The sequence below is a fragment of the Nicotiana tabacum genome, chromosome 15, assembly GCF_000715075.1.
Source record: "Nicotiana tabacum cultivar K326 chromosome 15, ASM71507v2, whole genome shotgun sequence".
Lineage (NCBI taxonomy): Eukaryota > Viridiplantae > Streptophyta > Magnoliopsida > Solanales > Solanaceae > Nicotiana > Nicotiana tabacum.
This window is the reverse complement of record NC_134094.1, coordinates 70507235-70522766: the sequence shown is the minus strand read 5'-3', so window position 1 is coordinate 70522766 and position 15532 is coordinate 70507235. Positions and strand designations below refer to the sequence as shown.

General features: G+C 40.8%; 1 non-coding gene across 1 annotated transcript; it reads right to left on the bottom strand.

Annotated features, from left to right (window-relative positions):
• Positions 1-15118: 15118 nt before the first annotated feature.
• On the bottom strand, positions 15119-15225 carry LOC142169964 (small nucleolar RNA R71). Its single transcript, XR_012699583.1, has one exon. It is a non-coding gene; the product is annotated as a small nucleolar RNA R71 (small nucleolar RNA).
• Between the last annotated feature and the right edge of the window lie 307 nt (positions 15226-15532).

Below are 15532 nucleotides of genomic sequence, written 5' to 3'. Positions count from 1 at the left end.
TGTCCATTTTGACCATTGCCTACATCTTCCTTCTTCCTTTGTACTCCAAAAGAATCTAGAAAATATCTTGTATAAATATTGTAGGACATTATTAAGAGGGTCCACTACTGATAGGATGTGAGTAGGCAAACTTTGAAGCACACTAGTTATGAGAGTTGTTTTGCCTCCAAAAGATAGTAGTTTGCCTTTCCACGAATTTAGCTTTGCTTTCACTTTCTTGATGAGATCATTGTAGTAATCCTTCCTTATCCTTATGTAAAATATTAGACACCCAAGGTAAGTGAATGGGAAACTACCTTTTTGAAAACCTGTTATAGAACCCATAGAATCAACTAAGTTCCTTGCCACCTTACCATGCAAGTAGTGAGAGCTCTTGGTCTTGTTAATGAGCTGACCTGATGTTTGTTCATCTAGTGTGAGTACTTCCATCACTTTCGTTATAGAGTAAGAGTCTGTAGAAGCGAAGATTATTGTATCATCAGCATATGCCAAGTAGTTTAGTGGATCTATCCACTTTGGCATTCCAAAACCTATGAACCTCTTGTCTTCAAACAGTTTGTTCAGTGATTTTGATAGAACCTCTGCAGAAAGAATAAACAGTGATGGTGACAAAGGATCACCTTGTTTCAGCCCTCGACTGGATTTGAAAAACTCTGAAGCTTGACCATTTATTAGAACTGAAAATCAGTTATTAGCCAATAAGTTCCATATCATGTTGATAAATTGTTCAGAAAACCCCATTTTCTTAATAACATGTAACATGTATTTCCAGGAAACCCTATCATATGCCTTTGCCATATCAAGCTTGATAACCACATTAGCTGGTGTTTCTCTTAACCTTTTATCAATGACAATCTCTTGAGTGAGCAATATATTTTCAAATATGCTTCTTCCTTTTAAAAAGCCAGACTGGTTGTGGGAGATCAATGATGGAAGGATCTTCTCCAACATATCATTTAACACCCTTGAAATAACCTTGTTGATGAAGTTACTAAGTCTTATAGGTCTTAGATCAGAAAATATTTGCACTTGTTGTGTCTTAGGCAGCAGCACCAGGTTTGTATGTGTTATTGATTTTGGCAGAGATGCCCCTCCATAGAAGTGCTGAAGCATGGTGAATATGTCTTCTCCCACAGTGTCCCAGTAGTGTTGGTAGAACAAGCATGTAAAGCCATCATGTCCACTAGCACTATCCCTATTCAGTGCAAATATTGCTCTCTTGACTTCTTCGGTGGTTAGAAATTTACAAAGCTCTAGATTTTGAGCATTGTTGACCATTGAAGGTACATTGTTAAGTAAATCAGAATTTGTAAAATCACCTTCTTGTGTGAACTGATTTTGGAAGTATTCAACTGCAGCATTAGCAATATGTTCTTGTGTGTCAAGCCAATCGCCATCAAGATTCTGATTTCTTTTAAGCTGTAACTTCTGTCTCTTGTCATTAAGATGGTTGTGAAATAATTTTGTGTTTCTATCACCTTCAGAAAACCATTTCATTCCTGCCTTTTGTTTTTAATAATGCTCTTCAATGCTAATATATCTCTTCAATTATGCTTGTGCCTGTTGTAGCATAATTATGTTCTCTATTGTTGGATCCTATTTGAAGAGCATCTCCCTAATCCTGACAATATCTTCCCTAATAGCTAGCTTCTTGAAGATGTCACCAAATGTAAGTTTACTCTAATATGGCAGTGTAGTTTTTACTCTCTTCAATTTTTGTTTGAACATTAGAAATGGATCTCCAACAAAATCCGCCACCCAATTCTACCTTACAACCTCTTTAAAAGAGTCATGTGTAGTCCAGAAGTTGAGAAACTTAAATGATTTGACAAACCGCATAGTGTCTTCCCTACAATGCATCAGTAAAGGTGCATGGTCTGATCCAGTCCTTATCATATGCTCCACCTCAATGTTTGGGAAGATAGCCTGGAAATGTTGATTAATAAAAATTCTATCCAGTCTCTTAAATATGCACTATGCATTGGATCTACCATTCCACCATGTGAAAGGACTTCCTTTGTACCCAGTATCAAATAAACCACATGAATTAACACATATGCAAAATCCTCAATCTCTGGTGGATAAACTGGAAGTCCTCCTATCTTCTCCTCTTTATCAAGAATCATATTGAATTCCCCTCTAACCACCCAAGGTAACTCCATATCAGTAGCGAGGTAGTACAGATTATCCCACAATTCTAGTCTATCAAGTGATGAACACTTTGCATACACGAAAGTCATGATAATGTGCTTACCCAATTCTTGATGGTATACTTTGATTGTTAGTTGCTGCTCAGTATCAATCAACAACTCCCACTCTACCCAAGGATCTAGAAACAACTATGTCTTCCCATTGACATTTGATATTGCAGATTCTATACTAAGTCTTCTCCTGTATGTCTGAATTAACCCTTTCTTTGGAAAAGGCTCTAAAAGTGCCACAATGAAAAATACATGTTTCTTTTGCATGGTGATGACTCTTTGGAAGGCCTGTCGAGTCTTAATAGACCTGATGTTCCATATTAGTGTCTTAACCATCATTTAGTGGTTGAGGCCGCCCTCTTGGGCAAGATTCTGGTTGGTGGTAGTGTTTCCTTAAAATGTGTTTGCTTCTTGCCTTTCTTTCCATTTCGGGATAAGATCCTAGGTGATAAATCTCCTTCCCTTGCCACAACTTTGAAGTTTCCAGCAGTTGTTCCATCTTCACCTTCATGTTCGAGTTGCTGTTTATCAACCAGAGCAACATGAATTTCCACAAGCAGCTCCTTGTGGGTGATGATGTCATGTAAAATCAGACTGTGAGAGATCAGTGGTACATTGATTTTGATTTGCATTGGAGATCTATAACCTGAAGCACATGCAATGGGAACTGGCTCAATTATTGTTGAATCCCTCTGTACTGTTGCAAGCTCCATCTTGTCATCCCCCATGTTGGACTTCTCCTGACAAACAAGTTGTAACGTTGACCTAACTGTTTGTTGTGACACCTCTTCTAAAGCACCAGGACTATGCTCTGTAGGTAAAACCTCCATCAGATCAAATCTATTGGAATTAGGTTATTCAACAAAAGACTTTGAGGGTACTTCCTGGCATGAGTGATTTAGAGTTACATCAAGAACTTTCTTTTGTATTCCAAAGCTCCTTTGCATCCAGTCTACTGTGTTCTCCTTTGTAGTTGCTCCTTCCAAACCATTACAAGTAGGAGTGTTGTTCATAGAACTCCCTTTATATTTAGGATTAGAGCTATGATTTTCCAGAACCTCAGTATGCTGGTTCTCCTGATTGTTGCCGGATTCAGTTGGTAGATATTTCCGCTGTTGAGTTGTATTAATATCATTTTCTTTAATGGCATAATCAGCAACCACATATGTTTCAATTTCAGCAATTGGAAATTTTCTAGTGGGAGAAGCATGTGTTATGTGGTCCATCATAATTATGTCTTGTGCATCAGCTTTGGCATGCAGGACTTGAGAAAAAGTCAAATCTTCTCGCTCCACTAACTGATCAAGTATAGAAGGTTCCTGGTCATACATTTTACCTGCATCACTTTCTGTAACAGAAATTGTGTTATTGGGTAGTTGATCCTTCACACTCTCTGAAGTAGTTGGACCAACATTGTGTGATGTGGGATTGATGCTTGGAATGTGGTTATGCTTAGTGACTTGTTCTTCAGATATTTGAACAGTTGACTGTTTGAGTTTATGTTGCTTGCTTCTATGGCTGATACCTCTGAAATTCTTCATCTTTTGAGGTTGTCATTGATCCTTGGGATTATTGTCCTTTGTTGGTTGTTTTGCTGTTGAATTGAGGTTTATTCTACCTTGTTGTTCTGAACTTTGGTCTTTTTCCACCAATGTTGGTTTTGAATTATGGATTTTATTCTTCCCCTGTATAATCTGCCCCTATTGGTGTTGTGTGCCATTTGATCCTTCATTCCTTTTGGTTGTTTGGATTTCTTTTGTGTTTGATATTTCTGCTATAATCTTCCTTGTTTCTTTGTCATCTCTTTTTTAGTAGAGTAGTAGTACTCTTCATGTCCAATGTGCCTGCAGTGTAGACAGTATGTTGGGAGGTCTTCATACATAACTTCCAGCCACTGTCCATCCCCATTAACATCTTGGTCCTCATTAAATCCAAGCCACACATGATGTGTCCTGTCTTGGGTTAGGTCTACCTTCATCTTAACCTTTGCTACACTTCCCCTTGTTTTTTGTATTGATGCCAGATCAAGATGCAGAACCTTCCCAATAGGAGATAATAAAACTGATAAGACCTCCCTATAGTAGAAATGCCATGGAAGGTCAGGGATCACAATCCAAACAGGGACTTTAAGAGTGTCCTCTTTTAGATTGAAGTTGGGTGTCCATGCTTGTAGTTCCATCCTTTGTCCCTGAATATACATGATTTTTTTGTCCAGACTATGGTGTGATCATACTCATTATCTAGATCAATGTAAACTGTTCTAGCATTGAAATGAGCTATTTTAACTCCTCCTCTAAGTTCAGTTTGAACAATAAAACTTCTCCTAATCTGTTCCATTCTAGGCATTGTATTTAGAAACTTGCCTATAATGGTATATTCGCATCTGTTTGCCAGAGTGATCATGTAATCTTTTCTAGTGAAGATGACAGCTGGTTGGCCCAACTAGGTAGTTATTATGGGAGCTCTGAACTCTATTGGGGCTATCTCTGCAGTCTGCCTTGCTCTTAACTTGGTAGCTAGGGACTGTGTGATAGTAGGAGGTGGTGGTATAGGATAGGAAGGTAGTTTATTTTGTCGGGTGTTGTTATCTTTTGGATTTGGCGGGGCAGCTATTTTAATGTTCTGAAGCTGGGCATTTTGGTGTACAGATGTAGGTGGTTTGGAGGTGTTTGGATGTTTTGGCTGGACAAAAGTGGTTGCAGTCAGTGGATTAGTGTATGCAGGTGGTAAAGTTGGCTTTTGACTGTAATCTTTTGCTTGGGGAGTAATTTCTTTAGGAGTTGAGTTAAGAGTGTTGGTGTTTTGGTGTTGGCTTGTAGTTGGTTTTTGAGCCTGAGTGGGATGAGTTTTATCAAAATTAGTAGAAAATTTAGGAAAGCTCGATGGTGGAGGTATGGGAGTGAGTTACGCTTTGTATGAACATCAACATTTCTAGTTAACACATTAGCTGTTGTAGTAAATATTTGTGTCTGCTCATGTGAAGTTCTCACATTATTTGTGGTCAGATACTCGTTTGACAGAGGGGTTGCAGATGCATTACCTGATGATGACAAATTTGAGGATGAAAGAATTGGCTTAGGTCGATCAGTATGAGTTGGTTCAGTGAACTTCTCCTCAACTAAAGGAATCTGCTCACTTGATCTTTTTCCACTTGAAGAAGCGGGAATAGTCTGGACATTCAGCAGCACAGCAAAAGGGACATCATTTGATTGATCATCAGAATTCCTATGTTGTGATTGAAATTGGACATGCCGACGACTTTCAACACCCTACATTTAATCTTTTCCATCCAATTGGATCACGATTGGAGTGGTAGACTTGGTTGAGACATTTTGTCGAGCAGCCTTAGTGGAAGGAGTTGAAGGTAAAGTTGTTTCGATTGTTGTTGAAATTGGATCGATGAAGTGTTGATTTTCTTGCTCAGGTATATTCTCCAAATGTGTAGAATCTATTTCCCATTGGTTTAGATCCGATTGGATACGTGCTTCGTTTTCTCCATCAGCTTTTTGGTTGCGACTGATTTGAGAATGGATGGAACTCTTAATTCCCATAGTCGATACCTTTAAGGCTTGGTTGGGAGGTAGTGTATGCAGTAAAGAATAAACTCCAGTGCCGTTTGAATTTTGAATTGGTGCAACATTGTTCTGGGCATCGTTTAATAGCTCCAAACGATTCGGCACTACAGTGAACCCTTCACCCATTTATAAATATGTGGCATGTCATTTGGAATTTTGCGATGAAACCAATTGGAGGTTGTGCGTAGTGATAATGGGGTTCTTTTGGGACAAATCTGGGGAAATTGCACCGCCTAATGGCAGATTGAAGGCCATAAAGGCACTGTTAGACAATAACAGTATCGTTATTGAATTAATTATTCATATTCCTTTATTTGTTGACTTCCGTTATTTGATACTCACTATTGAAGATTATTTTGTTTTTTGTGAGTTAGTCTTATCTAATATCATGGTTACACATTGTTTTCTCATTGTTGAGTTATTTGATGTTGAAGTTGTTAATAGGTTGAGGCGATGTTGGTTATTGTTGAAACATCTATCCTATTGAGCATTTTCCATCCATTATTGTTATTGATATTCTCGTATACGTGGTGTTGGAGCCATGGGCTATTGTTGTTGAAACATTGATATTGTTGTTGTTGGTAAGTTGTGATATGCGAGCACTTGTGGTGCGAGTTGTTATTGTGATATGATATTGATGCGCATGCGGCGGTATGTGGCTTGGGTTGATGAGCATGCTGCGGTATAAAGTGGCACTTATATGCATGTTGCTTTTGGGGAACTACGTGAAGCCAAGCGGCGTCATAAGGTGGGCTAAAGTGCGTGTAGCTATCGGAAAACTATTTTCAAAACCTATTTTCAAATGTAAGGCTCACGCGGCGGCATAAGGAAGGATTGTGATTGAAATTGATAAATGTGAATACGAGGCGGTACCTCGGTTGTTATTCTTGATTATACAAGGTGGTACCTCGGTCTGATTTTATTATACACGAGGTGGTACCTCGTCGTGTTTCTTGTTGTTATTTCATGTTGCAAAGTGTCGTGGAAGGAATAATTCGTGTTTCTCCATTCGTTATCATTCTAGTATTTGTAGTCCGTACATGATCTTTGTATCAGTCTAGTTGCTTCTTTCATGCTATTTATACTGTTGATTTTCTGGTATTAGATCATGGTATCATCTTGTTCCGTATTAGTTGCTTTCTTACTTCCCATTTTATAATCGTATTTCATTTTATATTGTCTATTTCATATCCTAGTAGGTGTCTCGGCCTGGTTTCGTCACTAATTTACTGAGGTTAGGCTTGATACTTGCTCGGTACCATTGTGGTATACTCATACTATGCTTCTGCACATATTTTTGTGTAGATCCAGGTACGTCTGCTCGTACTGGTAAATAGAGATTCCTGCTAGTTATTTTGTCGGAGACCTCAAGGTAAGCCTGCTCGGCGTCCGCAGGCCTCGGAGTCACTTTCCTTTATCATCATTTACTGTTGTATTTATTTTCAGACAGTGATCTAGTAGTTACTTTTGTTATACTCTTAGAGCTTATTACTCGGTTCCACCGCTTTGCGATACTCGGTTTGGGGTACGTAGTATGCGAGACTCAATTTTCGGAAGGTTTTCATCTATTGTTTAGTTATTTTGTGCAATTTGTTAATTCATATCTATTCAGTTTTCAATATTTTTAGGCTACTTAGTCGTAGAGACTAGATGCCATCATGACATCCTATGGAGGGATATTGTGGTCCTGACAAGTTGGCATCAGAGCTCTAGGTTCATAGGTGTTACGAGTCATAAGCAGGTTTAGTAGAGTCTTGCAGATCGGTACAGAGACGTCTGTACTTATCTTCAAGAGGCTACGGAACTGTTGGGAAAACCTCACTTTTTTGACTCAATATAGGGCGAAGTGGTTGATTTCGAAAACTAAATCTTTGACTTTCTATTTTCTCACAGATGATGATGACATGCACCATAGGATCCGACAATTAGACATCCGCGCCCCCTGCTAGAGCCACAAGAGGCCAAGGATGGGGCAGAGGCCGAGAACGGGTACGTGGTGCAGCTAGAGAACTTGCCCGAGCTGCGACAGAGGAGCCGCCAGTAGCTCCAGTTGGGGGTTAGACACTCGAGGCGCCCATTGCCACCCCAGCAGTTCAGGAGATCCTCGCACAGTTCATGTGCATGTTTAGCACCTTAGCTCAGGCGATATTGATCTCACTGGCACCAGCCACGTCTCAGGCTAGGGGAGGAGCACAGGCTCCCGCGACCCGTAGCCCAGAGCAGCGGGTCCAAGTTGAGAAGGTCCTAGAGGTTATACCGATATAGCCTATTGCTCCAGTTCAGTTCGTGGTTAGGTCAGCAGCATCTGAGAGGTTCAAGAAGTACCACCCTCCTACTTTTGGTGGATTGGCTTCAGAGGACGCACATGGTTTTCTTGACGAGTGTGACCGTATTCTTCATACTATGGGAATGGTGGAGATGAGTGGGTTTGCCTTTACTATGTTCTAGCTGAAGGGAGCGGCATATCAGTGGTTGCGGGTGTATGAGGTGGGTAGCCAAGCCGAGTTTGTTCCTCAGAGCCTTCGGGATACTTGGCGTGCGGAGTTTGAATGGCTGCGCCAGGGTAGCATGTCAGTGTCGGAGTATGAAGTCCGATTCAATGATTTGTCCAGGCATGCACTAGCCTTGGTTGCCACAGTCAGGGAGCGAGTCTGTCGATTCATCGAAGGGCTCAACCAGAGTATTAGATTCAACATGGCTAGGGAGTTGGAGTTAGACACTCTGTATCAGCAGGTGGTTGAGATTGTAAGGAGATTGGAGGGTATGCGAGATCGTGATAAGAGTATAGGGAGGCCAAGAGGCCTCTTGGAACAGGGGGGTTTAGTGGTGGTCACGCTGAAGTTTCAGCCCGTCATGGTAGGGGCTCTGTGAGCCACCCAGTTCATTCAGCACTTCCAGCTTCTAGTGGTGTTGCGGTTGTATTGAGGTCCCAGGTCGCACACTTTGCTCAACCACTTTCTTGTGCACCTCCTCCATGGGGTGCCTTCAGTGGTCAGTCCAGCCGACCAGGCCTGAGCCAGTCCTAGCTGCCATGCCTACCGAGAGCTTATTTTGAGTGTGGTGATACCTGCCACATCGTCAGAGACTGCCCAAACTCAGTAGGGGTGCACCTTCCTAGACTACTCAGGCTCCACGGATTCTGTCAAGTCCGTAGACTTGTCAGGCCATGATTGTCGCCCCAGTTACTGCTCAACCTGCTCATCCAGCTAGAGGTGGGGGACAGGCGGGTAGAGGTCACCCTAGAGGGGAGGCCACGCCAGATATTATGCTCTTCCTGCTAGGAGAGAGGCGGTTGCATTTGACTCAGTTATCATAGGTATTGTCCCGGTTTGTCATAGAGATACATCAGTCTTATTTGATCCAGGCTCCACTTATTCCTATGTATCATCTTACTTTGCTCAATATTTGGGATTATCCCGTGATTCCTTGAGTTCTCCTGTTTATGTGTCTACACCTGTGGGAGATTCTATTGTTATGGACCCTATGTATCGGTCATCTCTAGTTGTCAAAACGTCAAACTTCGACAAAAGCATAATACTTATAACCTCAAAATAATCTCATTCCCGAGCTTACGTCGATTAACATACGATGAAACATTTTACGTACAAAAATGCGGGATGTGACATCTCATTTCCGAGCTTTCATCAATTTATTTATGGCATACTCTCACGTACGAAAATATGGAGTGCAACAATACTTACTGGGCACCATTGTGGTGTACTCATACTACACTTTTGCACATATTTTTGTGCAGATCCAGGTACTTCATACTTGCCTAGGTATTCGTGAGAGGAGCTTGGATCGGAAAATTCAAGGTATACCTACCGGCATTCGTAGGCCTCAGAGTCACCATCTGTCTTATTTTCTATTGCATATTCCTATCATAGATACTGATGTATTAAGGATGTTTCAGTATACTCGTGTAGAGATTATGACTCGGTCTCACCAGATTGGGTGTTATTTTCAGTTATATTATGGAGTCCTCTTTATGAATGTTGTTGGTTTAATTGGAAGTTTTATTATTATTTCTGTTAATTCTTTATGTATGTTAAGCTTACCCAATCTTAGAGACTATGTGCCATCGCGACATCCTACGGAGGGCGATTGGGGTTGTGACAAGTTGGTATCAGAGCTCTAGGTTCATAGGTGTTATGAGTCATAAGCAGGTTTAGTAGAGTCTTGCGGATCGGTACAGAGACGTCTGTACTTATCTTCGAGAGGCTATGGAACTGTTAGGAAACTTCAATTCTTTGACCCCTTATCGTGCGAATTTGTTGACTTTGAAAATTCTGAATCTTTGTCTTTCTACTCTATCACGGATGTTTACGACACGCGGCAGTGGATCCGATGATCAGACACCCGCGCCCCCTACTAGAGCTGCAGGAGGCTGGGAATGGGGAGAGGTCGAGGAAGGGCACATGGTGCAGCTGGAGCACCTTCCTGAGCTGCGACAAAGGAGCCACCAGTATCTCTAGTTGGGGGCCAGGTACTTGTGGTGCCTGTTGTCACCCCTAGGAGACCCTTGCACAGTTCTTGAGAATGTTTGGTATGCTAGCTCAGGTGGGGTTCATTCCACTTGCACCTGACACATCTCAGGATGGGGGAGGAGCTCAAACTCCCGCAGCCCGTACCCCAAAGCAGCGAGTCTATGTTGACTAGATCCCAGAGGTTATACCAGTTCAGCCGATTGTTCCAGTTCAGCCTGAGGTTAGGGCAGCATTATCTAAGGAGGAGCAACTTAGACTTGGGAGGTACAAGAAGTACCACTCTTCTACTTTCAGCAGCATAGCTACAGAGGATGCACAGGGTTTTCTAGAGAAGTGCCATTGTATTTTCCACACTATGGGTATTGTGGAGACGAGCAGGGTTGCTCTTACTACATTTCAGCCGTTGGGACCAACATATCAGTGGTGGCAGGCTTATGAGGAGGGTAGACTAGCCGATATAACTTCACTCACATGGGCTTAGTTTTCAGAGATGTTCTTGAGAGAGCTTGTTCCCCAGAGCCTTCGAGATGCATGGCGCGTGGAGTTTGAGCAACTCCAACAGGTTACTATGACCGTGTCATAGTATGCAGTCAGATTCAGAGAGTTGTCCAGACATGCACCTGCCTTGGTTTCCACAGTCAGAGAGCGAGTCCGGGGATACCCTATATCAATATTGGTATTAGATTAGTTTCCAGACGTCCCCCCCTGGCCTCTACCCCTGTCTCGGTCTCTTACAACTCTAGTAGGGGGCGCAGGTGTCTAATCATAAGATCCAGTGGCACGTGTCCTAACCATCCGTGACAGAATAGAAAGATAAAGATTCAGGATTTTCGAAGTCAACAAATTCGCACGAAAAGGCATCAAAGAATTGAAGTTTCCTAACAGTTCCATAGCCTCTCGAATATAAGTACAGGCGTCTCTGTACCGATCCGCAAGACTCTACTAAACCTGCTTATGACTCCAAACACCTACGAACCTAGAGCTCTGATACCAACTTGTCACGACCCCAATCTCCCTCTGTAGGATGTCGTGATGGCACCAAGTCTCTAAGATTAGGTAAGCCTGACATACATAAAGAATTAATGGAAATAATAATAAAACTTCCAATTAAACCAATCTATCATAAAGAGGAGTCCATAATACAACTAAAAATAATACCCAAAATCTGGCGAGACCGAGTCATAATCTCTACACGGGTATACTAAAACATCCCTAATACATCAGTATCTATGATAAGAGTATGCAATAGAAACTAAGATAGAGGGTGACTTCGAGGCCTACGAATACGGGCTAATATACCTTGAATTCTCCCATCCAAGCTCAACTCACGGATACCTAGGCTGGTATGATGTACCTGGATCTACACAAAAAGATGTGCAGAAGCATAATATGAGTACATCACAATGGTACCCGATAAGTATCAAGCCTAACCTCAGTAGAGTAGTGACGAGGCCAGGTCGAGACACCTACTAGGATATGAAATAGACAGTATAAAATGAAATACGAATATAAAATGGGAAGTAATAAAGCAACTAATATAGAACAAGATGATAGCATGATCTAATACCGGAAAATCAACAACAGAAATAGCATAAAAGAAGCACCTAAAGTGATACAAAGATCATGTACGGACTACAACTACTAGAATGATAACGAATGGAGCAACAAGAATTATTCCTTCCACGACACTTTGCAACATAAAATAACAGCAAGAAACACAACGAGGTACTGCCTCATGTATAATGAATTCAGACCGAGATACCACCTCATATAATCAAGAATAACAACCGAGGTACCGCCTCGCATTCATATTTCTCAATTTCAATCACAATCCTTCCTTATGCCGTCGCGTGAGCCTTACTTTTGAAAATAGGTTTTGAAAATAGTTTTTCTGATATAGCTACACGCACTTTAGCCCACCTTATGACGTCGCATTGCTTCACGTAGTTCCCCTACAAGTAACACGCACATAAGTCCAACCTTATACCACCGCATGCACATCAACCCAAGCCTTATACCGCCGCATGCACATCAATATCACATCACAATAACAACTCGCACTACAAGTGTCCACATATCACAACTTGCCAACAAAACAATATCAATGTTTCCACAACAATAGCCCATGTCTCCAACACAACGTCTACGAGAATATCAACAACAATAATGGATGGAAAATTCTCAATAGGATAGATGTTTCAACAATAACCAACATCGCCTCAACATATTAACAACTTCCACAACCTCAACATTAAATAATTCGACAATGAGAAAACAACATCTAACCATGATATTAGATAAGACTAACTCACAATAAAGGAAATAATCTTCAACAATGAGTATAAAATAATGGAAGTCAACAAATAATGGGGCAACATGAACAATTCATTCAACAATTATAATTAATAACCAAGAGACAACTAAGGCATGTGATCAATTTAGCAAGTAGGATGTAGAACAATTACTAAACAAGTCGACTAAGGCATTTAAGGATAGTCTAACACAATTAAGGATGATTTAACTAGGAGAATTTAGAACATAATATAGCATTTCAATTAAAGCATGGAAATATTACGTACAACCTGTGTACCCACTCGTCACCTTGCATACACGGATTTCACTTAGCACAACTGAATCCAACAATACCAATCCTAAGGGTTAGTTCCCCACATGAAGTTAGACAAGACACTTACCTCAACTAGGCCAATTCAACACTCAGAAATAGCTTTTCCCTTAAACGCCGCCTCCACTCGGCTCAAGTCTAACAAAAATCGAATCAATATCATCAAACAATGCTAGGGAATTCAATCGCAACAAATAAAGTTATGATTTTTACACTTTTCCTAAAAAGTCAACAAAAGTCAAACTAGGAACCTGCCCGATCAAAACCCGGGTCCAATGGTAGATTCCGTCTATGCATGACCCCACGAGTTGATATATGTGATTAGTTTCAAAATTCAAGTCCAAATCGACTATCAAAACTCAATTTTCCTTTTTTTCGAAAACTTGACAAAGTTTCATAAATTTATACTTTGATTCACATGATTTTGATGTTAAAATCTAAGATATGTTGGTGAAATATGATTAGAAATAGATTAGAATCACTTAACCAAGGTTTGTAGGTGAAAATCCCCTCCCCAAATCGCCTCCTACCGAGTCTAGGGTTCAAAAATGAAGGAATGAACTCAAAAATCCCATCTCCCAACTATTTGATTAGGTGCAGATGTTGCAATTGCGACATGGGTTTACAATTGCGAACCCTGGCAATTGCGAACAAATCCTCGCAATTGCGGCATTGAATGCTTGAGGGACACTTCGCAAATGCTGAAGGTTGGATCGCATTTGCGATCACGTTCTCCTCGCAATTGTGACGCAAATCATCGCAATTGCGATCCTAGCCCATCCCAGAAAAATTTGCAAATGCGAATATTGCGTTGGAAAATGCGAACCCAGAAGGCTTGTCCTGACTTCGCAAATGCGAACAAAAATCTCGCAAATGCGAGATTAGAGGCCAGTAGAAAACCAGCAACTTTAATTTTTCAACAACACTCCGCTAAGCGTCCGAAACTAATCCGAGCCCTCAGGGATCAAAACCAAACATCCACACAACTCTAAAAATATCATGCAAACTCGCTCGCATGATCAAAGCACAAAAATAACATCTAAAACTACGAATTGAACTCTAAAACGCATGATTTTCAAAGAGGTTTTCAAGAACTTCTAAAATTTCAACTAAGCGTCCGAATCCTATCAAATCAAATCCGAATGACGGCAAATTTTGCAGACACGTTCTAAATGGCATAACAGACCTATTCCAAGTCCCAAAATCAAATTCCGAGCTCAATAGCTAAAAGTCAACCTACGGTCAAACTTTTCAACTAGAAATTGCCAAATTGGGGCAAATCAACACAAATCAACCTACGGACTTACATAATCAATTTCGGGCATACACCCAAGTCCGAAATCATGATATGAAGCTATAGGAGTCATAAAAACACACTTCCGATGGTCGTTTACACAAAAGTCAAAGTTTGGTCAACATAATTAAATTTAAACCTCTAAGTCTAGAATTAAGGGTCCAAATCAACCCAAATGCTTCCCAGAACGAAACTAATCAATCTCGCAAGTCATAAAAGAATAAACTCACATATGTGAAGCAATAAAAGGGGTAACATGGCACAATTACATAAAACAACCGAGAACTTCTGCGAAGGAAGTGCTACCATATGAACCAGAGATAAAAAAACAACTGTGACAGCTAAGGATGGAAAGAAATCTCACCGAGACCTTAGAAAAGGTTGGGCAGTCCTCAACCAAATAAACTATGGATGGAAACAGTGATGATAATGTAGATTTGGCTGCAAGAGAGGCAGTCTAACAATGAGAAAAAGTTGCACGAGATGTTGAGGAAGTAGCTATTAGAGATGCACAGAATATCTATGAAGAAGAGAGGGGTCTCAAACTTAATTAACATCAACCCTTGCCTGGGAGACCACTTGGAGATTATGCTAGACCGGTCTACAATCAAGGATTATCAAGTGTTAGACCACCTTAAATTGCAGCAAATAATTTCGAGTTGAAGCAAGGGTTGCTTCAAACCCTTCAGAATTGTTGTGTTTTCAAAGGGAAGCCAAATAAAAATCCAAACACACATCTAATGGACTTCGAAGAGATTATGAACACCTTTCAATACAATGGGGTGTCACAAGATGTAATGTACTTAAGGGCATTCCCCTTTTCACTTAAAGATGATGCTAAAGAGTGGCTTCGGAGTTTGCCCAGTGGATCGATTAGAACTTGGGAGGAGATGACCAGAAAATTCCTTGATAAATATTTCTCCTTGGCTAAGATGGGAAATATTAGAAGAGAGATCCATAACTTCTGCCAGAAAGAGTCTGAAACTATTTTTGAAGCATGTGAGAGGTTTAAGGAGATAGTTAGAAAGTGTCAACATAGCGGAATTGAACTCTGGATGCAACTCCAAGATTTTTGGGAAGGATTGACACCAGCCTCGTGTAGAACATTGAGCAATGAAGTTGGAGGCCCTTTGATGAAGAAGATTCCAGAAGAGATAGTTACAATTCTTGATGAGATATCTGAAGATGCAAATCAGTGGCCCTCTAAGAGTGCTGAAAGAACAAGATCAACTGGTCTTCACCAAGTTGATGCTAATACATCTGTGTAGGTATAACTTGATGCTATGGCTAAAGAAATATGAAAGTTGACCTTAGCCTCGATACAAAATGAGCTTCACGCAGCTTGTGATATA